This window comes from Hyperolius riggenbachi, chromosome 1 (assembly GCF_040937935.1).
Source record: "Hyperolius riggenbachi isolate aHypRig1 chromosome 1, aHypRig1.pri, whole genome shotgun sequence".
In the NCBI taxonomy this organism is placed as follows: Eukaryota; Metazoa; Chordata; class Amphibia; order Anura; family Hyperoliidae; genus Hyperolius; species Hyperolius riggenbachi.
In genome coordinates, this window is record NC_090646.1 from 109,874,229 (window position 1) to 109,898,599 (window position 24,371).

Sequence of the window (24,371 nt, forward strand, 5' to 3'; positions counted from 1 at the left end):
GAGCGGTGTACTACTGTTCCCAGCAGACACAGAACAGTACACAGAATGCTATATAGTGTGGCTGAACGAGCGGTGTACTACTGTTCCCAGCAGACACAGAACAGTACACAGAATGCTATATAGTGTGGCTGAACGAGCGGTGTACTACTGTTCCCAGCAGACACAGAACAGTACACAGAATGCTATATAGTGTGGCTGAATGAGCGGTGTACTACTGTTCCCAGCAGACACAGAACAGTACACAGAATGCTATATAGTGTGGCTGAACGAGCGGTGTACTACTGTTCCCAGCAGACACAGAACAGTACACAGAATGCTATATAGTGTGGCTGAACGAGCGGTGTACCACTGTTCCCAGCAGACACAGAACAGTACACAGAATGCTATATAGTGTGGCTGAACGAGCGGTGTACTACTGTTCCCAGCAGACACAGAACAGTACACAGAATGCTATATAGTGTGGCTGAACGAGCGGTGTACTACTGTTCCCAGCAGACACAGAACAGTACACAGAATGCTATATAGTGTGGCTGAACGAGCGGTGTACTACTGTTCCCAGCAGACACAGAACAGTACACAGAATGCTATATAGTGTGGCTGAACGAGCGGTGTACCACTGTTCCCAGCAGACACAGAACAGTACACAGAATGCTATATAGTGTGGCTGAACGAGCGGTGTACTACTGTTCCCAGCAGTGACACACAATGACTGGGGGGGACCCTGGCTAGCGTGGCTGGAGCGCGAACTACCCTGCCTGCCTACCCAAAGCTAAACCCACAGACAAATGGCGGAGATATGACGTGGTTCGGGTATTTATTTACCCGAACCACGTGACAGTTCGGCCAATCAGAGCGCGTTCGGGTCCGAACCACGTGACCCGTTCGGCCAATCACAGCGCTAGCCGAACGTTCGGGGAACGTTCGGCCATGCGCTCTTAGTTCGGCCATATGGCCGAACGGTTTGGCCGAGCACCGTCAGGTTTTCGGCCGAACTCGAACATCACCCGAACAGGGTGATGTTCTGCAGAACCCGAACAGTGGCGAACACTGTTCGCCCAACACTAAGTGTGCAGCAGCAAGGGAGGAGTATCTATGTCCCTGCAAGGTAAAGTAGGGACGTAGATACTCGTTCCGGGGGATGGGAAAGTGGTTAATCCTTGGTGCATGAAGGAAGGACTTGGGTTCCTAATTTACAACAAATACAATCTAGCCTAAATTGAGTAGGTCCACTGTGCTAAGGGAGATGTTTCTGGGACAACTGTAAGGTTTTTCATATTTGGCTTGAGGGGAAAGCAAGAGATAGAATATAATGGAGCAGATAGATAAAAGGTAGTTTTTTTTATAATTACATCAAAATAAGGTGAAGATAAAGACAGTTAATTTAGATTTTCTGCAGTAACTGGTGTACCCCAGCCACATTACCCAGGTCTGCATATAAAATTAAGCACAGCCTAGGGATTACATAAGTTGAGCACCAAAGCTTGAAGAGGATAGGCACTAAAGGCATCATCTCTTCAAACAAGATAACAAGATTTCAAGCAATATGACAGTAGCCTGCAAAAAAGATTTACCAAGCAGAAAGATTTCTAGCAAGTACTGTGCTGTTCAAATTTGGTTGGATTTTACCCAAATAGTACAGTTTCCCATATAGAAATTGCAAACTTCCAGTCCCAGGCAGTATTCATATGTCCTAAAAAAAGACTAAAAATTGGCCCTATAGTGAGGTTGTATTTCTAGATTTAGAGTCCTTCTGAATTGTTTGTACAATATAAGAAGGTCATTTTCTGGCTCTCTTTTCAGCAACTATCACATGCTGTTAACTATGAACATTTTATAAATTACCTTCATGAGTATGTTTGACTGCAAAATATTTGGTTTCACTTTTAAGCCTCCCATTCTGCTGCCAAGGCAACAGGGTAACAAATTGAAGGCTTGTGGATAAGGGGTCTTAAAGGATAGACATACATTTTATATATATTTATTAAATCAGTCTCAAATTGCTGCCTTATTAATAATGCAGTTATTATCCATTATTGATGAACTGATGAATGAATAAAATGAAATGGAGACAAAAACTGTCTGGAAAAAAATTCAGTGTTATTTCCCTGCTAAAGATGCTAAAGAATTTTAAAAAAGTACATATTTTTCCCTTTATGTATAAAAAAACATGCATACCCTCCTCACCATCCTCTCCCCTGTATTTTTCAAGTTTCCACACTTTGAATTGAAAAATCTCAAATATGTCTTTTGTTTAAAGTTTGACAGCATGCTAGAAGTGATCTGCAGAAGGCATTCTTTTGTAGTCAGTGGTTGATGAAGCTCTGAGTAGACAGCGATACTCGTAGTGGGCTAGTTTCAATAGGCTGGAGCACCCAGCATGCTTGGCAGTCATGTGACCAAGAAGAGTGCGCTATTAAGGTTCAATTTTTTGTGAATTATCATATTTTACATGCGATTTTCCAGATTATATTGTATGAAAGCAGGGAACTTGGTGAAACCAAACCTGAACTGAAAATTAAAAGTCAAAATAAACATACACAAGTCATACTTACCTCCTGTGTAGTCTACTCCTCAATCTATTTTTCCTTTCCTGTTTGTCCACTGTGATCAATGGATTTCTCCGTCCTCCATTTTGAAAATGGCCATTACCCCATAACAGCTTCCTGGTCAGCACACAGTTAAACTGTAACATCGCCCACTTGAGCCATAGGGAAACATGGACACATCAGTTCTCCTCTCAGCTGTAACTGACAGCAACTGATATATAACTGACAGCAACTAATGTATTTCAGTTTTGACAAAATGTTGTCAGAACTGGAAGGGATCACTGCAAGAAGAAAATAGTGAGCTTCTGAGAGGAACTGATGGCAAGGTAACTATGTAATGTTCATTTGAAGTTACCTCATGTGTTTATTTTAAATAATTGTACTCAGTACAGGTTCTATTTAAGAAAATGGCCAACATTGACACTATCTTTATGCTGCTTTGGAAGCTTTGTAGGCGTACGTATGTGTATGCCGCCAGTGAGCTGGGGCAGGGTGAGCTGAATGATGGCTCATCCTGCTGCTGCTCACATCCCCGGTGGCGTTAAATACTAGAGGCAGGGCCAGACTTTACAAACTGAACCTTGGAAAAAACATGCCAACTGTGGTGTTCATACATCCAGGGCTGTTTCTAGACTTTTTGTCCAGCCTGAGGCAAATTTGTGAAAAAATGCCGCCCCCCAGTATAATAACCCCCGCCCCCATAATAGGTAGCCTGGAGGGGGTAGCTGGCAGAAAGGGAGTATTGGGCACAGTGGCGGGGTGGGGGGTTGGACCTCCCCTCTCACCTGAGTCCCCCGATCGGCGCTCCCCCTCCGGCTATTAATGCAGCAGCGTATATTGTCAGGCAGTAGACGGGGAGGACTCACCTCTTTCGCGTTCCAGCGTGCGTTCCACTCTCATCACTTCCTGCAATGCCGTCCAATTACAGTACAGTGGGCGGAACGCAGAAGTAGTGAGTCCTCGCCCGCTGCCTGACAATATACGCTGCTGCATTAATAGCCGGAGGGGGAGCGCAGATCAGAGGACTCAGGTGAGCTCCCCGCCACTGTGCCCAATACCCCCTTCCTGCTCGCTACACCCTCTAGCTCAGCGGCCCCTCCCACCCACGGCCAGATGGGTGCCACCCCCCTGAATTTGCCATCTGAGGAACCCACCTCACCCTGCCTCATGGGTGCACCGGCCCTGTATACATCTGGCCTGTAGATGGTACTGTTATACTTATTTAATGCATACAATTATCTATACTGTTGTGGGTTGTTGATTCCTGTTCTTCCCTGGCTAGGAACACGGAAAGAAGACACTGTTTATGTAGAGAGATGATGAATTCTGTAAATAAAACCTAGTTAAAGTTACTCAATCTCTATAACTACTGAACGCAACACCAACTTTATAGTTGGCTCAGACTGAGTCTTTTAAACACTGTTGGTTGGCTGTCAATCTGGGTCATTAGGATCTTGGAGGGCTTGAATTTTGGGAGGCTGGCTGACAGACTTGTGTGTTGGCGGCAACATTTAGAACATAGTCACATGCCTGGGACTCTTGGAGCATAGCTTTTTGTCCAGTGATGCAGAACACTTTCACATTTGTAAGTGATAGACAAAGCCCTGCCTTCTAAAAGACCACTAAGACACCATATGTAGTTCAATCTGCTGACGCACTTTTAGCATTCCGAGCCACGGCTGTTTAAGTTGGTTCTATTTATGAGTTCTCTTTCTTCAGTATATTTTTTAATTGCCTGTCCTTTATTCTCAGCTTCCAACAGTTTATAGAACAGGTAAACAATATATGCTTCATCTTTTTACATTGTCAGCAGTGCTATAATGCAGTGAAAGTAATCTTGACAGCACATCTGTATACTTCATAGTGTAAGCGCGGGCATAACCTCGGGGAGCCTGCGGGAAGGGCGTAGACGAGATCTGTTTTAATTTAAACACACTTACATTTCTCATTTGTACCGGAAGAAAGACATTGCCCATTACAGTGTACAGCTTGACAGCGAGGCATGGCAGTCAACTTTCCGTTTGTGGCAGATATCACAATTTTCCAAATGTCATCTTTGAAAGAGTTCTCATAAAGGAACATTGATGAGATGTCTGCAGGGTTCAAATGCTATATGAACTCATTTTAAAACACCTCTGATCTTTTCACTCGATGTGTTTTTGTTGCTAAAGCAACATAATCCAAATGTCTTTTGCTCAGCGTTTGCCCATAGTAGACCAGCTTTGTAAATCCTGTTTTTCTTTTTTTCGTTATCCGTGAAAATAAAATATATACCGTTTTATCTGGATTATACCTGTAGCCTTGCATACAGATGACTACGCAACCATAAACACATAAATACACTGATCAGTCACAGCGTTAAAAACCACTGACTGGTGAAGGGAAAAACATTGATTATCTTGTTACAAAGGCTCCCGTCTATCTGTGGGATATATTGGCAGCAAGCGTATACAGTAAGTTCTTGAAAGTGATGTGTTGTAAGCAGGTTAAATGGGAAAGTGTAAAGGCTCATACATTCTTCCAACATAATGCACAACCAACTACACAACATGACCAACAGCACAACAGGTTGTTTACACGACAAGTAATTACACACATGCCAACCAACTAAAACAACCAACTCACTTAAATACTATGCGTGCAAACTAAACGTCAAATTGCACAACATGCCCCCATTCAAAAACAACAAAGTTATTCAAAAGACTTGAACCACATGGCCAACTTGCGCGATAGTTGAGCAGAATTATCCACCATCTTGATTTTTGCCAGCCGTAAACAACTCCAACTATCTTCCAATGGACCAAGTGTTCAAGATAGTTGGGCTAATTGTTTGGACGTGTGTATGAGCCTTTAGAATCTGAAAGGCTTTGACAGGAACCAAGCTGCAATGGCTAGATGACTGGGCCAGATAACCTTAAAAAAGCAGATCTTGTGGAGTGCTCCTGGTATGTGTGGAGTATTAATAAAAAGGGGTCCAATGAAGAGCAACTGGTGAACTGGCAACAAGGCCATGAGCAATCAAGGCTCATAGATGCTGATGAGGGGCAAAGGGTAGCTGTCTGGTCTCTTTCTATAAAAGAGCGACTGTTGTACATATTGCTAAAAACTCAATGTTGGCCATCAGAAAAAGGTTTCATAACACAAAGTGCATCACAGGTTGCTGAACATGAGGCTAGATAGCGTGAGACAGGTCATTTTGCCGCCTGCTTGGCCCCTGCGCTGCACCGGATTGGGCCCCAGCTACAAAATCACTTTAATAGCCGGACACCAAATTACATGCAGATGGGAGGAAATTAGGTAACCGGTAGAGGAATTTTTGTTCCTTGAGGTTAGCGGTTACAGGGAGTGTCATCTTTTAGCTTCTCCCTGTGCCAAAATGAAAGGGTAGGAGAGTAATGGGCACTAAGGATGGCCAGAAATGCCCATTTCTGATTCCACGGAAATTCTGATGTCCGATGTTTCGATTTCTGAGGAGTATTTTATTAGTCACTTTTTTACATAAAAGAAAAAAAGAAAAAAACAAAAGGAAAAATGGAAATCGGAAAAACAGAGGTATGAAAATGGCAAATCAGTCTTGTGATTGGTCTAAAATTAAAATTCTGCATTCTCTAATTGGTCCAATGTTTCCGAGTTTTGTTAATGGGCTACAATTAACGAGTTGTAGTAGATCAGATTTCTGTGGAATTCAGAGTTTTGAATTTCCTTTTTCCGAATTCCGATTGGAAATGACGATTTCCGATCTGAAAAATGAGCATCTCTAATGGGCTCATTGGGCACTGTGACAGGGAGGGTAATGGGCACATTTGGCACTGTGATGGGGAGGGTAATGGGCACAGTTGGCGTTGTGACAGGGAGGGTACTTGGCACATTTAGCACTGTGATGGGGAGGGTAATGGGCACATTTGGCACTGTGATGGGGAGGGTAATGGGCACATTTGGCACTGTGACGGGGAGGGTAATGGGCACATTTGGCACTGTGACGGGGAGGGTAATGGGCACATTTGACACAGTGATGGGGAGGGTAATGGGCACATTTGGCACTGTGACATGTAGTGTAATGGGCACATTTGGCACTGTGACGGGGAGGGTGATGGGCACATTTAGCAGTGTGATGGGGAGGGTAATGGTCACATTTGGCACTGTGATGGGGAGGGTAATGGGCACAGTTGGCATTGTGACAGAGAGGGTAATGGTCACATTTGGCACTGTGACGGGGAGGGTAATGAGTTCATTTGACACTGTGACGGGAGGGTAATGGGCACATTTGGCACTGTGACGGGGAGGGTAATGGGCACATTTGGCATTGTGACAGGGAGGGTAATGAGCTCATTTGGCACTGTGACAGGAAGGGTAATGGGCACATTTGGCAATGTGATGGGGAGGGTAATGGGCACATTTGGCACTGTGACGAAGAGGGTAATGGGCACATTTGACACTGTGACGGGGAGGGTAATAGGCACATTTGGCACTGTGACGGGGAGGGTAATGGGCACATTTGGCACTGTGACAGGGATGGTAATGGGCACATTTGGCACTGTGATGGGGAGGGTAATGGGCACATTTGGCACTGTGATGGGGAGGGTAATAGGCACATTTGGCATTGTGAATGGGGAAGGTAATGGGAACAGTTGGCACTGGGATGGGGAGGGTAATGGGCACATTGTGCACTGTGATGGGGAGGGTAATGGGCACATTTGGCACTGTGATGGGGAGGGTAATAGGCACAGTTGGCACTGTGACGGGGAGTGTAATGGGCACATTTGGCATTGTGATGGGGAGGATAATGGGCACATTTGGCCCTGTGACGGGGAGGGTAATTGTATGCATAACTGAAGAGGGTGCTGTGGAGGAGGCGAGCAGGCAGGTAAATAATGTTAGGAGAATGGGGGTACTCAGGGGCATTTTTTGGGGTGCCAAATATGTCAGAAATAGCCCTGATGTACCTTGCTCCCTACCCCACAATCTCCTTAGGTAATATGTGTGCAAAGGCACTATTTTTCTAGCTGCTTTTGTATTGTAGAACATTGAATATTTTTATAATTATGTTATGCTACATTTCTCTTGTAATTTATTGTACAGTGCTACTGAAGATGATGATGCTATATAAATCAATAATAAATGTACTAACTTTGACTGTCTGCTGTTAAATTATATTTACTCCCCTTTGGCTTTCATTTGCACTATGCCTTGTGTCAGTGCGATGTGCCGTTCCTGAGTGGGTGTTGAATGAGTTGTGTCTACTGTGCCTGGCTGCAGAGAGCACTGGGAACGTCTGCAGGCAGGGACGGATCTAGGGGAGGGCAAGCGGGTATCTTGCCCCAGGCACAGTTTGTTGAATTCTTAAAAAGGTGGCAAAATGAATGGCAGTTTAGGCGCCAAAACCTGACCTTTAGGCACCAAAACCTGACCTTGCCCCAGGCGCAACTTGGTCTTGAGCCATCCCTGTCTGCAGGACAGGAGGTGCTCAGGAGCATCCAGCTGCTTGTTTGTGTACACTGCAGTAGCTCACCGAAGCAGGTGGTTTCGGCACACGGCGCTCAGCGTTCAGCACCTAGAAAAAGCCACCACTAGAGCAGTAATGCTACAGTGCACAGGGTGCGTAAGGGCAATTCCGGGTTTCAGCAATCGCCGGATCTTGAATGACTTCCCCCTCTAAGTTGCTACACCTCAGAAGAGGAACAGTATTTAATGCCGCCAGGAATGGTGAACAAAAGCCAGAGCAATGGATCGGTGAAAGGCACCAGCTGCATCTTCTGGGAGTTCTCTCTCCCTCCACCAACAGCTGCTGGATGCTGGTCTCTGCAGCCAGATGCAATGGACAACCTTCGTTCAACATTCCTAACTCTGGAATGGTGCATCACATGTGACATAGTGCATATGAAAGCCAAAATTCTAGGCTTTCCAATGATATCTATTTCTGAAGGGAGTAAGACATGGGTACCATCAATAATCAAAAATAATAATATTTACAAGTCTTTGTTTGCCAGCTTGTATAGTAAGTGAGAAAAAAATGTGCAAACGTTTTCACATGTGCCAAGCATACCTGAATTTCCCACCCTCTGTGCTTCCTTTATAGCGTAGCCTGGGAGTTCATCTAATTGATGAGGATTTAAACTCAGAACTCACATTTCTGCTGTGGTGAAGTCATCCTCTTTTCACCTGAAGAACATCACAAAAATCAAGCACCTTATCCCCCCAGATTGAAAGAAAGGAGGAGAACCGAGAGCCCAATATGGTGTAGTATGTTAATGAGGTGATGTCTGATGCAAACACACACAATGGTTATACTCACAAGGACGGGTCGCCTCCAAGGCAACCACTGGATAAGCAGGCGGGGAGAATTGTAACCTGACCCCGCTCAGGGTTAAGAAGTCGCTCTCTGTAGATAGAAGGAAATGGGGATACACCCCTCCACCAAGGGTGGACTAAACAATTATGTGGTATAACAACAGAGGCGCTAAGTAGAGTAAAATTAGTTAAAATTGTTAAAAAGGGGGAAGTGACAGAGACAGAGGCGCTATATCTGGCTCTTGACCCGACTTTGCTCCCTCCAAAAATTGTTTGCCTGAAGAAGCGGGACTGTTACCCGTGAAACGTGTTGCACTTTTGGAGCTCATAATAAATGTTACTTTAAACTTGAAGTAACCTGCCCGTTGTCTGGCCATTTTTTCAGAAGGGAGGCGAGTCCACCCTATTCCCCCTTTTTAACAATTTTAACTAATTTTACTCAACTTGGCGCCTCTGTTGTTATACCACATAATTATCCCCCCAGATGATCTGCCAACCTTAGTTCATGCCTTCATTACATCCTGGCTGGACTATTGTAATGCTCTCCACACCGGCCTTCCAAACAAGGACTTGTACCGCCTACAGCTGATATAGAATACTGCTGTCAGACTGTTAACTAACCAACCTCATCACTGCCATATAAAACCGGTCCTGCACTCCCTTCACTGGCTACCTTTCAAATGGAGGAACCTATTCAAAATCAGCTTACTGACATTTAAATCGCTATATAATCTGGGCCCTGGATACATGAAAGAAATGTTGCAGCTGCGTAGTAATTCCTGCAATATAAGATCCACAGGTTCTAATAATAATAATCTAGTCTTACCCAGAGTCCTCCTGAAAACATTTGGTCACAGAGCCTTTTGTCATGCCACTCCTACATTATGGAACTCCTTACCTCAGCAGATCAGGACAGCTCCATCTACAGATGTGTTTAAATCCACACTGAAAACCCTCCTGTTCAGTTTGGCATTTTCAGAAATATAATTTTATCCTCTGTGTTAATACTTCATCCTACTACCAATTTCTGAATCTGAGAGAGCCTAAGCACTTTGAGTCCTATGGGAGAAAAACTCTATAGAAATGTTATTGTTTTTGCTTGTTATTGTACAACATATGGAAATTTTCACATTTTACATGCTTATTAGCATAGCCATCGTGCATGATTCGGACATGAAAACATACGGCATTTGAAAATAAAATGCAACAAGCCGTCAGTTTTATTTCCCCCCACAACAAGAATGAAAATTTGCATGTAATGGAAACAATCTCACAGACTTGTATTACCATGCAGATTTTCACTATGCAAAATCTCCTACATTTGCTTGCTGCAGGAATAATCTCTTAATGAGCACCAGTCTGAGCTCAGGAGTCAGGACTACCAATAAGCCTTACCAATAAGCCTATCCTTTCTCGGGAACAACACACAAAACGTGTCAGCCGACAAGGCCCAGGTTTGCTTTTTGCACCACAATATTTGCTTCCCTATATTGTTTCTCTACAAACAAGCTCTCCAAGGATCATAACTTGTGCTAAACATTTGCCGTGCTCCACCAATACACATCCACATCAGGAACGTAGCCAGGGAACAGCCGACTAATTGAAAAATCATTCAGCTGCGGTACAGTAAGGATCATTTGCACTTTATATGAAAACTGTACAGAAACTTAACACAAGTGGCTTCCAACAGACGCCGAGCAATTGACTAATCAGCAAAATCTCACGGAAAATAATCACATCCCTCCTATCTGGCAAGTGTAATTTTCATTTAATAAAGCATTGATGAAGAAGGGTAGAATCCAGCAAGTCGAGCTGCAAGGATCATACAAAGCAAATCTATCTATTTTTTTTTTCTTCTTCTTCTTCTAAACTGCACACTCCTTTCTCAAAGAGGATGGCTGTATTGACTGATAAAGCAGCTACACAAGGCCTGGTAGCTGATGTCTCTAAAACCTATTATTCAAAGATCGTTATCACAGTTTTCCATTAGCAGAAGTAAGTAAATGCTTTTCCTATAGAGTCCTGTCGGGAGATTGTTTTGTTTTTAGAAAAAGACTCAATACCCAGCTGCCAATGGCATTGTATGGAGCTTGATATGTAACCTTTTTGGGGACGGGAGAACACTGATGTAGCTCTAAAAATGAAAAGGAAAAAAAATGCATTCATCGTTATATCACCTTCATTGTATCTGTAGAAGCTATCATAGCTCGTTTAAAGAAACACTCTGGCTAAGGCTGTTCTCCAGGGAAACAGCTAAAGGCACAGATAAAACAGTACAAGAGTAATCTCTTAATTGCTAAAATATATATATATTTTTAAGCCAGTCCACTGATTCAGATATCCTTAGACATGGCACAGACTCTGGTGTTACTTTTCTCTGCTGTCCTCTAAGCAGAAATAGAGTGGTCAGGGATATTCCTAGCCTGCTGATTGGGTTGTGAAGAGAAGCAACACATTGATGACACCATAGCTGGCCTCTCTCCCTGTAATAAAGATTTCTATTTAGCACTTGCAGATCTGGACTGTTTCTTGTCCTCCTATTGTTAGTCCTGCTGTACAACAGAAAAAAAATGTAAAAAGGTGCCTATTAATGGTGCAATATTTTCCTCAGATGCAATAATTCAATCAGATTTTTAAGATCAAATTGTACAGAAAACCATGCAGTATGTGGAGAAAATCGACATTAAATGATTCTATGGTCGATTGGGATCAGGGACGGATTTTTGGAAAGGCCACAAAGGCCCAGGCCTTGGGCGGCTGCGGCCCAAGGAGAGCACATGGTCATCAAAAAGAGGTTGATACATTTGAAAGATGAGGCTGCAAATGGGGAGCAACACAGAAAAAAGAGAAGCTAATGTCCAATCGAGCTGTTAAAGAAAGAGAGGGGCTGCAGTACATGGATACATATGGAAGAGGGGGCTGCACATGGAATGGGAGGGGCACTGCTGCACAAGAAAGAGGCGTCACAACACATTTGGCCTAGGGGCAGAAAAAGTATAAAGCCAGCCTAGATTGGAATACAGAATTTTGTCAATCGGAATGTTGGACTTTATGTTGGTATCTGAAGAGAGAACATTTCCCTTTGACCCATTTATGGGAACAATGAAATTGAATGTACTTGAGGGACATTATAGTTTATCTATTTAAAGCATGTTCAGGTCAGGTTTTATTTAAACTCTTTAAAGAGACACTGAAGCGAAAAAAAAATTATGATATAATGATTTGTATGTGTAGTACAGCTAAGAAAAAAAACATTAAGATCAGATACATCAGTCTAATTGTTTCCAGTACAGGAAGAGTTGAGAAACTCCAGTTGTTATCTCTATGCAAACAAGCCATTAAGCTCTCCGACTTAAGCTGGCCATACACTGGCCCGATTTGTGCCCGTTTCGACAGCAGATTCGATCATTGGGATCGAATCTGCTGCCAATTGTTCACGCTACACGCCGAATTCCGATCCATTTCGTCCGATCCCGTCGATCGCGCCGTGCGGAAAATAACCGTCGATCGCCCACAGGTAAAGAGCGCATCGCTAGCGGCGTTCGAGTGCCCGACGACCGACGCAATAGAGCCTGCATACATTACCTGCTCTGCCGGCGCGACTCCAGTCTCCCGGTCACCGCTGCTCTGTCTGCGCTCTGGTCTCCAGGTCCAGCATGCCTCACTTCTTCTAGCCCGGCAGGAAGTTTAAACAGTAGAGCGCCCTCTACTGTTTAAACTTCCTGCCGGGCTAGAAGAAGTGAGGCATGCCGGACCTGGAGACCAGAGCGCAGACAGATCAGCGGTGACCGGGGGACTGGAGTCGCGCCAGCGGAGCAGGTAATGTATGCGGGCGGGCGGGGGCAGCAGCAGCAGCACCACCACAACAGATTGTGAACGGTTTCAGGCTGAAATCGGTTCACAATTTGTTTGCTGTAAAGGTAGCCATACGATCCCTCTCTGATCAGATTCGATCAGAGAGGGATCTATCTGTTGGTCGAATCTGATGGCAAATCGACCAGTGTATGGCCACCTTAAGTCTTAGTCGTGGAGAGGGCTGTTATCTGACTTTTATTATCTCAACTGTAAGTGAACTGTTTACTTTTCCTCTGCTAGAGGGGAGGTCATTACTTCACAGACTGCTCTGAAAAACTCATTTTGAATGCTGAGTGTTGTGGCTGGATGGTGTAATTGTTAAGGGCTCTGCCTCTGATACAGGAGACCTGGGTTCGAATCTCGGCTCTGCCTGTTCAGTAAGCCAGCACCTATTCAGTAGGAGACCTTGGGCAAGTCTACCTAACACTGCTACTGCCTATAGAGCGCGTCCTAGTGGCTGCAGCTCTGGCGCTTTGAGTCCGCTAGGAGAAAAGCGCGATATAAATGTTCTGTGGTGGTGTGGTGGTGAAATCTGCACATATTAGAGAATGATGCAATGTTAGAAAAAACACTATATACCTGAAGATAAAAGTATGAGAATATTTTCTTTGCTGCTAATCTTCTAGTAATTATTCATAGTATACAACCAATTCACTATATCATATTTTTTTTTCCGCTTCAGTGTCTCTTTAAGCAAGATCACTGCCAACCAGGGTTTCTCAGAGGCAATTGTTGTTACTCCCACATGGTTTGTGTGCCTGAATTGAAACTTCAGGAGCAGCTGTAGAATTTGGACATTGTGATACGGCACCTGTTGGCACAAAGTCTGAAACCTGATGGAACAGTTTGACAACCATAAGATGATGTAAGGTGAGTGATGGTTAGGATCACTGGTTATGTTAAGATATTGGGCAGGGGAAAATGGTTAGGGTATAGAAGATTAGGGTTGGATGCTAAGAGGGGTATACATTGTGAGGAGATTAGGGTTATATGTTGAAAACAAGTCCACATTGGGGGTGTGGGGGGGGGGGGTTGGGGAGGAAGGGAGTTAGGTATTAGAAAGAAGCATATTCCAGGAGTGAAGGTTAGGGTTAGGCATCAGGAATAGGTTTACATGGGGAGGGGGATGTAGTTAGATATTGGGAATGGGATACTAGCATTAGAGAGAGTCATAATGGATCATTTTATTTTAGTGATGTGTTGTGTAATTTTTGCAATTACGATACTGATCGTAATTATGAATTTGCATGTAATCTTGATTTTGCATAATTTTGTAAATTACATGAAACTACATTCTTGGGAGTCACTAAAGTAAAAAAAATCACATGCGATTTGTGAAATTGCAAAAATGTGTTAGCTGCAGATGTAATGTATCTCAATGGCATCCCATTGTTTTAGTGATTTTGTGCAAAATTGTGTTTGCAAATTTTCTGTATATAAAATTCAGACAGCAGGCCTGTTTTTATCATGTGTAATTAATTGACTCTCATTGTAAGTCAATGGAAAGGCAGAAAATGCACATAAAAATATGCGTTATGAGTGAAAATGTGCATGTAATTTTGTTTTTAGACAGATTTCAATGTAAATTAACTTCACTGGGGTGTACAGAAAAATCGCAATGCAGAATTTTGCATACGAACACATATAAGAATCGCAAAAGGGTGCACAAAACTTTGGACAAGAAAGAAAAAAATTGCATGCACAGAACGCTAGCACAAATGTGAATTATCCCTTGAACTGTGCAACACCACAGAAGGGAGTTGATTCACTAAATTGCGGTAATACGCTATTAGGGCGACCCATGGTACTCGTGTCACGTGACTGTTGCTATGGTAATGCATGTTTATAATGGTAACACTTGTTAGTAACAATGGCTGTGCTACGCGAATGCGCTAACAGCGTAACTCACAATACTTGCAGACGTAAATAACAGTAATTCTGCCGCGCTGTCTTAGCACGTCATTATTACCACAATTTAGTGAATCAACCCCCAAATGAGAAGAAGTTGATAATGTTCGTCTAGATAGATAGATAGATAGATAGATAGATAGATAGATAGACTTTACAGTATTCTCTGCTAGAACCCTTGCACCAATATGTCATTTTTAAAGATGTCACCGGCAGTTATCCTCAACCAGAGTTGGCTGCGGAGGAAAATATATAAACCTTTGTAAGGATCCAGCATTGAACTCTATCAGACAAAAATAAAGGCTGTCCCTGTTATTATCCCCCAAGGATTCTCTGCAGGATAACTGCATTTACCTTCTTGGTTTTATGCCTGATTCGTGCTCCACAAGTCCGATTTTTCACTGTCATTTCCTCCAAGGCTTATTTCTGTCTGTGGAAAGACACTCGGGGGTGCAGGCAGTTATAAAACATACTTTGCACACTTGAACGTTCCACGGATAATTGTATGCGGTGAGATACATCATCCTGTCTGCTCCGAAGTCCTTATAAAAATATCATTGTGAATTCTGACACTCTCCTCCAGTGATCATGTTAATGTAACTACAGCACATGCTAACATGCTGCAGATTACTTTGCATTGATGAAATTTGGACTACTGGAGCAGGCACCCAGGCCGCAAGCCTCAGGCAATCTCCTCCTGTGTGTTTTTAGTGAATGCTCATTTTAAAAAAGGTTTTCCATCTTAGAAGAACATTATTACATTTTTTCCCCCTCTTCATAAGCTACAGTCGTATTGTAGGTGTTTACTGTTCTTCTTTCTTATTTTCGTAATGGACAATTTGGAAGCGAGTGGCAATTGCGAAAAGTAGCAGTGGAACTCTGTAGGAGTGGCAGGCATGCTGGGAGCAGCAGTTTTCCAGAGTGAGATGAGGAGTGGCTAGGGTTAGAAGCAGGTGTTGGTGGTGGTGGTGGTGGGGGGGGATGTTTAGGGCTAAGAGAAGGTGGGGGTTTCAAGAGAGAATTAGGGTACAAAGGGTAATAGTAGAATATCGGTAAAATTACTGATATTCAATTACCGCTATTTTGCACTACTTTTTTCTCATGCCTCTTTTGCATAGACAACACAATAGACACATATATGCGCATTGTGTGTTACAACCAGGATTAAAGGATATTATGTCCAAGGTGAATCAGTTCTCCAATGCCAGTGTCAGACAATGAAAGTAGGACAGGGAGCATCCAGTGCAGCTCTCTCAGCGGTGGGATTTGACAAGTGACTGTATCAGAAAAAGGAGAGAGAAGAGAGCGCCTGAAAAGTCATTATCATTCACCGGGCACTCCAGACTTACCACGTTCCCTTGTTGATGTCCCCCGCTGGCCACGGTCGACGTCCGAGGAGTGAAACATTGAGCATGTGAAAAAATGCTTGCAAATTTATGCGATCTTGTAAGTGCATTTATTTTGCAATTTATATATATATATATATATATATATATATATATATATATATATATATATATATATATATATTCTTTATTTATGAGAGAGTTTTTTTTTTTTTATAGCAAGTAAAAGTAAACAATGAACAGCATCTGTTGCACTATCAAGACCTAGAAAAACAATAAAGCAGCTATCTAGTGCTGCCTGCATATAAATATATACACAACAGATCATTATACTAAAGCTGGTTACTTACCAATGCTACACGCCGGGAGCAAATGGGATTTCAAACGCTCGCGGCACTTTGCTTGGGATTTTAGCAATCCGATGTGACGGTTGTTATTGTGGTGTGATGCTAAGCAACATTCTCGTGGTCATGTGCTTGTACCCACGCCATGATATCGCGGAAACGACCGCTCAGTGCTCCAAAAATTGTTGGTCATCGGGAAAAAAACGGCGTGGGTACTTAGCTTAAGAACACAGAGTCCGCAATTGGATAAACACCAGAAATAGGGTATTAACAATCAACTGTGAAATCCTCCATAATAGGTAACACCCCCGGTTTGGCTTGAGCTATGTGACTCTGACATATACTGTATAAACTGGAGAAGACAGAGGAGGCCCTAAGGCCCAGAGGGATGTCCATACATGTTTTAAACCTTTCTTATTTAAAGCTGTATACAATCCTGTCATAATATTCAATAAAAACATTCCTACTTGTTATATGCCATACGGTTATCATATTTGCTTTTGTGCATAAGTATTATTATTCATTTAGAAATGACACGTTCCCAAAGTACAGTTTTTGCTCTCAGAGTTGACATTGCATTTTATTCATAACTGATTTATTCATCTTGAATTTTGAGCAGAAATGCTTTCTGATTGTCTGTCAGTGTTCAGGAGAGTCTGCACAGTCAGAGGATGTGTCACTTTCCTCACTTGATACAATTAAGTAAACACAAGATAACATTATCTCCAGTTCGGATGCGTCCAACTTTCTCTGCACTGAGCTTGTAACGCCTGTGTTAACTAATTGAATACTGTTCTAGTAAAAACAATGATGGTAGTATATAATATGCTATAAATAATATTTTAGAGCAAAGAAGAATTGCTGGGTTTCATTCCACTTTAAAATGATCTTTGCATGTGGCAGTTGTGGAGTGAATGCAATTACAATTAAGCTGTTGTTAAAGAGAAACTGTTGCGAAAATCTTAAAATTTAAAACACATAGAAATAAGAAGTACATTTCTTCCTGAGTAAAATGAGCCATAAATTACTTTTCTCCTATGTTGCTGTCACTTACAGTAGGCAGTAGAAATCTAACATTACCGTTTTGAGCTAGTCCATCTCTCTCCATAGGCCATTCTCAGCATGGCCTTTATTCTTTATAAGACAATCCCTGAAAAAGATTTATACAAAGATGCTGGACAGCTTCCCTGCTCACCATACACTTTTTTGGCAGTTGGATGGAGCAACTGCCATTCACTAAGTGCATTTTGAAAATAAAGAAATCCCTTTGAACCCCCAATGAGGAGATGGGCTAGTCCAAATCCTGTATGTTCTGTCAGATTTCTACTACCTACTGTAAGTGACAGCGACATAGAAAAAGTAATTTATGGCTCGTTTTACTCTGAAAGAAATGTACTTCTTAATTGTATATGTTTACATATATTTTAAATTTTAAGATTTTAAGATTTTCGCGACAAAGGTCCTTTAAGGCCCGGTTCACATTAGCGTTCGTTATCCGGATTCGCCTGATCGGATCCGGACCGTATACTGTACAAACGGAACATACGTTCCACATAGCAATGGAAAGTCTATGCGGACGTTCAAACGCGTCCATTCCGTACAGAACGGAGCCGGATCGGATCCGGACTCCGGACACTTTTCCAACATGCTCTATTTTTTGGGTCCGGATCATCCGGCCCACGCACCCGGACCGGAGCTGACTGCACCATCCGGAAAAAGAAACCAATGGGGAACGGAAAGCACAGAACACACTGGCCTTAAAAAACTGACGTTCTACCCCACTTCCTATGCGTTTTCTAGCGGCCATTTTGGATGGGGACACATGGGCCCAGCATTTCTGGAGTGGAGCAACAGTGACTAATTGCTGGAGCTGTTTGGCAGTATGTCTGACATGGAGGTGAGGCCCTAAACAGCGGAGGACCTGATTCTACAGGTGCACCTTCTGCTGACCTCCCAGACCCCAACATTTTTATTTATTTTTGTGTCTCTTTTACCAAACGGATCTGGATTGCAGCCGTATACCTAAAAAAAAATTTTTTTACACCATTTAAAAAAATTAAAAATACATAAATAGTTCTCTTATGGACTTTTAAATATATATGTCATGAGGGTGTTAATTTTGCAAATAAAGGCTCATAATTATTGTTATAATATTTATTTCCAGATACAATATTATCGCCATACATTGTACTAGGGACACAATTTAAATGTTGTAATAACCAGGACAAATAAAAACGTGTGGGATTTATGTATCAAAGCACATTTTATTTTAAAACTATAATGGCTGAAAACTGAAAAATAATGATTGTTTTCCTTTTTTTCTTATTATTCCCTTTAAAATTCAAATAAAATAAAATAATTCTTAGCAAAAAGTACCAACCAAAGAAACCCTAATTTGTGGTGAATAAAACAAGATATACCGTATTTTTCGGACCATAAGACGCTCCGGACCATAGGACGCACCTAGGTTTGAAGGACAAAAACCAGGTAAAAAAAAGAAAAACTAAACCTGGTGCATCCATGGTGCAGGGGCATCTTGTGGATCCTCTCCCCTCCCCAATTTATATGTCCCCCTTGCACCTCTTGTGTCCTTGTTTCCCCTTTGTACCTTTAGTGTCTCCCTTGTGACCTCCTCTGTCCCCTTGTGTCCTCCTCTGTCCCCGTGTCCTCATCCGTGCCCCTTGTGTCCTCTTAAATTCCACGATGTCTTATTAGGTGGCCCCTGTGTCCTTTAAGGTGTCCCCTGTGTCTGTCAAAGTGTCCCCTGTGTCTGACAAAGTGCCCCCTTTGTCTGTCAAAGTGCCCCCTGTGTCTGTCAAAGTGCCCCCTGTGTCTGTCAAAGTGTCCCCTGTGTCTGTCAAAGTGTCCCCTGTGTCTGACAAAGTGTCCCCTGTGTCTGTCAAAGTGTCCCCTGTGTCTGTCAAAGTATCCCCTGTGTCTGACAAAGTGCCCCCTGTGTCTGTCAAAGTGTCCCCTGGGTCTGTCAAAGTGTCCCTTGTGTCTGTTTCCCCGTCTGTGTAAGTCATCGCTGTGGTTTGCAGGAGGGTTATGAGTCTAAGTGTCCCCGCGGCTGTGTCCCCGCGGCTAAGTGTCCCTCTATACACGTGCTCCCGCCCCCTCCTCCTCTGCCCCGTCCCCCCGACCACGTTGCCCGGCTCTCTATGGGATATGTGGGGAGTGTGAAGGCGGCCGCTTACCGCTGGATGCTATCGCTGATCAGCGGTAATCCTCCGTGATACAGCCGCCGGGTGGTCCGTGCACGCTGCCAAAGCCTTCCTCCCTTCACTTCCGCTTACATCATCAATGCGGAAGTGAAGGGAGGAAGGCTTCAGCAGCGTGCACGGACCACCCGGCGGCTGTATCACGGAGGATTACCGCTGATCGGCGATAGCATCCAGCGGTAAGCGGCCGCCTTCACACTCCCCACATATCCCATAGAGAGCCGGGCAACGTGGTCGGGGGGACGGGGCAGAGGAGGAGGGGGCGGGAGCACGTGTATAGAGGGACACTTAGCCGCGGGGACACAGCCGCGGGGACACTTAGACTCATAACCCTCCTGCAAACCACAGCGATGACTTACACAGACGGGGAAACAGACACAAGGGACACTTTGACAGACCCAGCGATGACTTACACAGACGGGGAATAGGACAGCCGCGGGGAAACAGTATTTTACAGGGGGGTGACAACTGGCACCAGTAAAAATTGCAGCATCCGGACCATAAGACGCAGGCACATTTTCCCCCCATGTTTGGGGGAGAAAAAGTGCGTCTTATGGTCCGAAAAATACGGTAGATCATTTCTATGTGATATATAATGATAAAGTTATTGGCGAATGAATGGGAGGAGCGTGATGTGAGAAACGCTCTGGTTTTTAAAAGGATCCTAAACTGAGAAGGATATGGATATTTCCTTTTAAAATAATACCAGTTGCCTGACTCTCCTGCTGATCCTGTGTCTCTAATACTTTTAGCCACAGCCCATGTCCATGCGGGGTCCATCAGGTAGAACACATTCCTTTCTTTCTCAGTCCATCCTAAACACTGGCATGGATCTGGCCCTCCAGGCCAGGAGTTCGACACCTGTGATCTACATGCTTGTTTCAGGGTTGTGATTCAGCCACTACTGCAGCCAAAGAGATCAGCAGTACTGACAAGCAACTGGTATTGATTAAAAGGAAACATCCATATCCCTCTCAGTTAAGGTTCCCTTTGAGGAGAAAAAAAAAACTGTGTCTGGGAAGTGGTTTAAGAGGAACTTTAGTGAAAAGGGTAAAAAATAAATCAATACATTGCAAAGTGTGAAGGTGAAAAATAGAAGACAGGTCAAGAAATGATGGATATTCACCATGGATTGTGTTCATATTGTTTGATCCACAATGAGCCTGCATGTAATCATCCTTACTACTGGCAGACAAGAATATAACTAGACGGTACCAACTGCCACTATTTATAACCGCACGCACTAAAGGTGGCCATACACTGGTCGATTTGCCATCGGATCGAACAACAGATAGATCCCTCTCTGATCGAATCTGATCAGAGAAGGATTGCATGGCTGCCTTTACTGCAATCAGATTGTGAATCGATTTCAGCATGAAATCGATTCACCATCTGTGGAGCTGCCGCCGCCCCCCCGGCATACATTACCTGATCCGGCCGGGCACGAGTCCCCCGGTCTCTACTGTCTTCTTCTCAGCTTCGGGCTCCATGGCTGCAGCTGCACTGTACTTCCTGTCCGGGGAAGTTTAAACAGTAGAGGGCACTCTACTGTTTAAACTTCCTGTCGGGACAGGAAGAAGTGAAGCCTGCTGAAGCCCAGCAGAGAAGGAGCAGCGGTGACAGCGGAGATATGCGCCGTCCGGATCAGGTAATGTATTGCCGTTAGCGTCGGTCGTCGGACATTCGAACGCCGCTATCGATGCACTCCCGACCTGCTGGCGATCGATCGAAATCTTCCGCACGGACGGATCAACGGGAACGATCAATTTCGGATGGAAAACGATCATTCAGTCAGCGTTTGTGCAACGATTTTTACAGCAGATTCGATCACAGTGATCGAATCTGCTGTATATCGGCGAGAAAATCATTAAGTGTATGGGCCCCTTGACATTGTGATAGGCTAAAAGGTTGTTTTTTTTATAGACACACATATGCACAGAGGGAGATACTGGTTGCCTGACAGTTGGAAACAGCTGTTATTTTCCACAATGCAACAAGATTCACAGACAGGAAACTATTAGGACCTAGGTCCTGACATCACACTGTAGGAGGCGTTTCACCACAATATCAGCCATACAGACCCCCCTGATGATCTATTCGAAAAAAGGAAAAGATTTCTCAGGGGAAAGGGGGTATCAGCTACTGATTGAGATGACGTTCAATCCTTGGTTAATGTTCTTCTTTAAATGACTGATCATATGAAAAATCTCAATCGATTAGGGCAGGGGGAGAGCACCAGTATATTAATGGCCTATAGCATCGCATTGCATTGAGCAGTTGCATTGCAGTTGGAACTTGTGAGAGAACGCGGAAAAGCCGCCGCGTCTGTTGGTGAGGAGGCGGCTGTTTCCGCGTCCAATGCGGCGGTTTGCACGCGGACGCGTGCGCCGGGTGGCAGGACAGAACGCAGAAAAACCGCTGCTTGTGACAGCAGTAGGGCGGCGCATTCCGCGTCCAGCACGGCGAGTTGTGTGGAGCAGCATGGGTCTGGGGTGGCTGGATATGTTAGTGCACACAGGCTTAGAAACACGCGTGCGCGCGCTGAGAGGCAGAACTCTTATGCTAAACAGAAGAAGGTCAGCTGATCATGCTGATCAGCTGATGCCAGGGCAAGATTCTATTTGTTGATCAATTAGGGGTGGTGCTGGAGAGCACTGCTCCATATATACTTGCTGCTGGCCATTCTCGGGTTGTCTGACGTTGCGATCACTACATGGAAGCACTCAGACCTTAGCTAGATCCCGCAGTGTGTTTGAACCAGGAGGACCTGGGAATTCACACTGAGCCAGGAACCTTGTATTGTTATTTTGCTTATGCTCAGACTAGTTCCAGGGTGCTGAGACCACGGACCTCGCACCCAAGATTAGGGAACTGTATTGTCATCTGTATTATTCTTCAGACTAGTTCCGGGGTGTAGAAACCAAGGACCTCACACCCAGACTAGGCATTATTTGATATCTGTTGTGACTTATTGCTTGCCTGACTACTCCTCTGTCATCTGATTTGGTAACTCACATATCTGATACTCTGTTGCCAAACCCCTGCTTGCTTAGGATACCGAATCAGCCTTCTGTCTATTTACTTTATCTAACCTTGTGTTGCCGACCTGGCTTGCCCGACCTCGAGAGCTATCTCTCCCCTTAAGAGATAGTCTCTAGATCAGATTGTGACATCCACCTTCAGGTGTCACTCACCTTCTGATCCTCCCGATCTTCAGCCTGACTCCACCCCCTGGGGAGCTTCAGGCTGCTGGAAGGCTCTGTATTCTTCAGAGCAGTATTTCCTTACTGCTTATGATCACCTGCGTGCAGGTGCACTACTCAAAGTATTACTGTTTCATCAAAAACTCACATACCTTAGGTGTCCAGAGGTTAGCTATATATCTGTATTATCGGTGATTCTGCAGATCATCAATAATCAGGTATATATCTGCATTCTTGGTGATACTGCAGATCACCAATAATCAGATTCTCTCTGTGTGCTGACACCAATCGTTACAGAACTATTGGACATCTATGTGCAGTGTGTGGAAGGAATAGATCCCTTGCTGAGCAGATTCATGAGTATGGCCACCTTAAAGGGATACTTAAGTCAAGGGGGAAAATGAGTTTAACTCATCTGGGGCTTTCCTCAGCCCCCTGCAGTCGATCGGTGCCCTCGCAGCCCCGCTCTGATGCTCCTGGACCCGCCGGCGGCGATTCTGGTTTCACCGTCACCGGCCGACAGGCATGGGAATGCGAGTGATTCTCCGCGTTCCCAGCCATAATATGGCCCCCATGCTGCTATTGCGGCCAGGAGGCCACAATAGCAACATGGGGGGTGCTATTGTGGCTGGGAACGTGAAGAATCACTCGCGTTCCCATGCCTGTCGGCCGGTGACGGCGAAACCGGAAGTCGCTGCCGGCGGGCCCAGGAGCATCAGCGTGGGGCTGCGAGGGCACCGATCGGCTGCAGGGGGCTGAGGAAAGCCCCAGGTGAGTTAAACTCATTTTTCCCCCTTGACTTAAGGTTCACTTTAAGGCACAATGAAAATAATGGACATAATGTAACAAGATGGTAAAATGAGGTGATGGTAAAAAAATATTTTAAAAACAATTGTTTCAAGGATTGAAAACTGCTTTAAATGAAAGCCTGGATATACATTTGCTGCGAGTAATATTTTCACAGTCTATTCTTATGCATCTTGTATTCAGTATCATAATGATATTCTGAGATTTGAAGGTTGTCTCTCTAGTGTCTATCTTACACTAAAAAGTGCAGTCAGCACCCGAGCTACCAGACTGCTGCGAGGACATCAGTTAATTGCCAGGTTACCTATAGAGTTTATTGTTTCCAGTACATGCTTATAGACACAGCTGCTCAGAGTAATAAGTATATACATACATAAAGTAGGATACCATTTGTAGAAACAAGTAGCTCATACTTCTGATGTATTAGAAGGCATGGACTATATTTTTAAGGCCAATTTCCCTCCATTCACCAAAATTATTTTTGAACGGATAGATGTGTGTTATTTACCTACAAGTACAGCATACACAAAGCCTAAAGAGCTACTTGTGGATATGGCAGACATTCAAATGGACGCCATGGTAAATTTCCATTACCCCTCTTCCACCACTGGGTGGTACTGCACCTCTGACACTATCCTCTGAGCCCTGATAACATGTAATAACATGTGACCGCATGTCAGAAGAGGATGCTGGGAGTGCAGTGCTGCAGGTGGATTAAGAGGGGAAGCCAGTCCAGCCTACGGAACAGGTACCTCTAGAAAATGCTCCCTCCGTCGCTCTGCATGACCTCATTAGGCAGAACAATGAGATCTGCCATCTGAGGTTGAAATCAGTGTGCATCTTCTTATGAAAT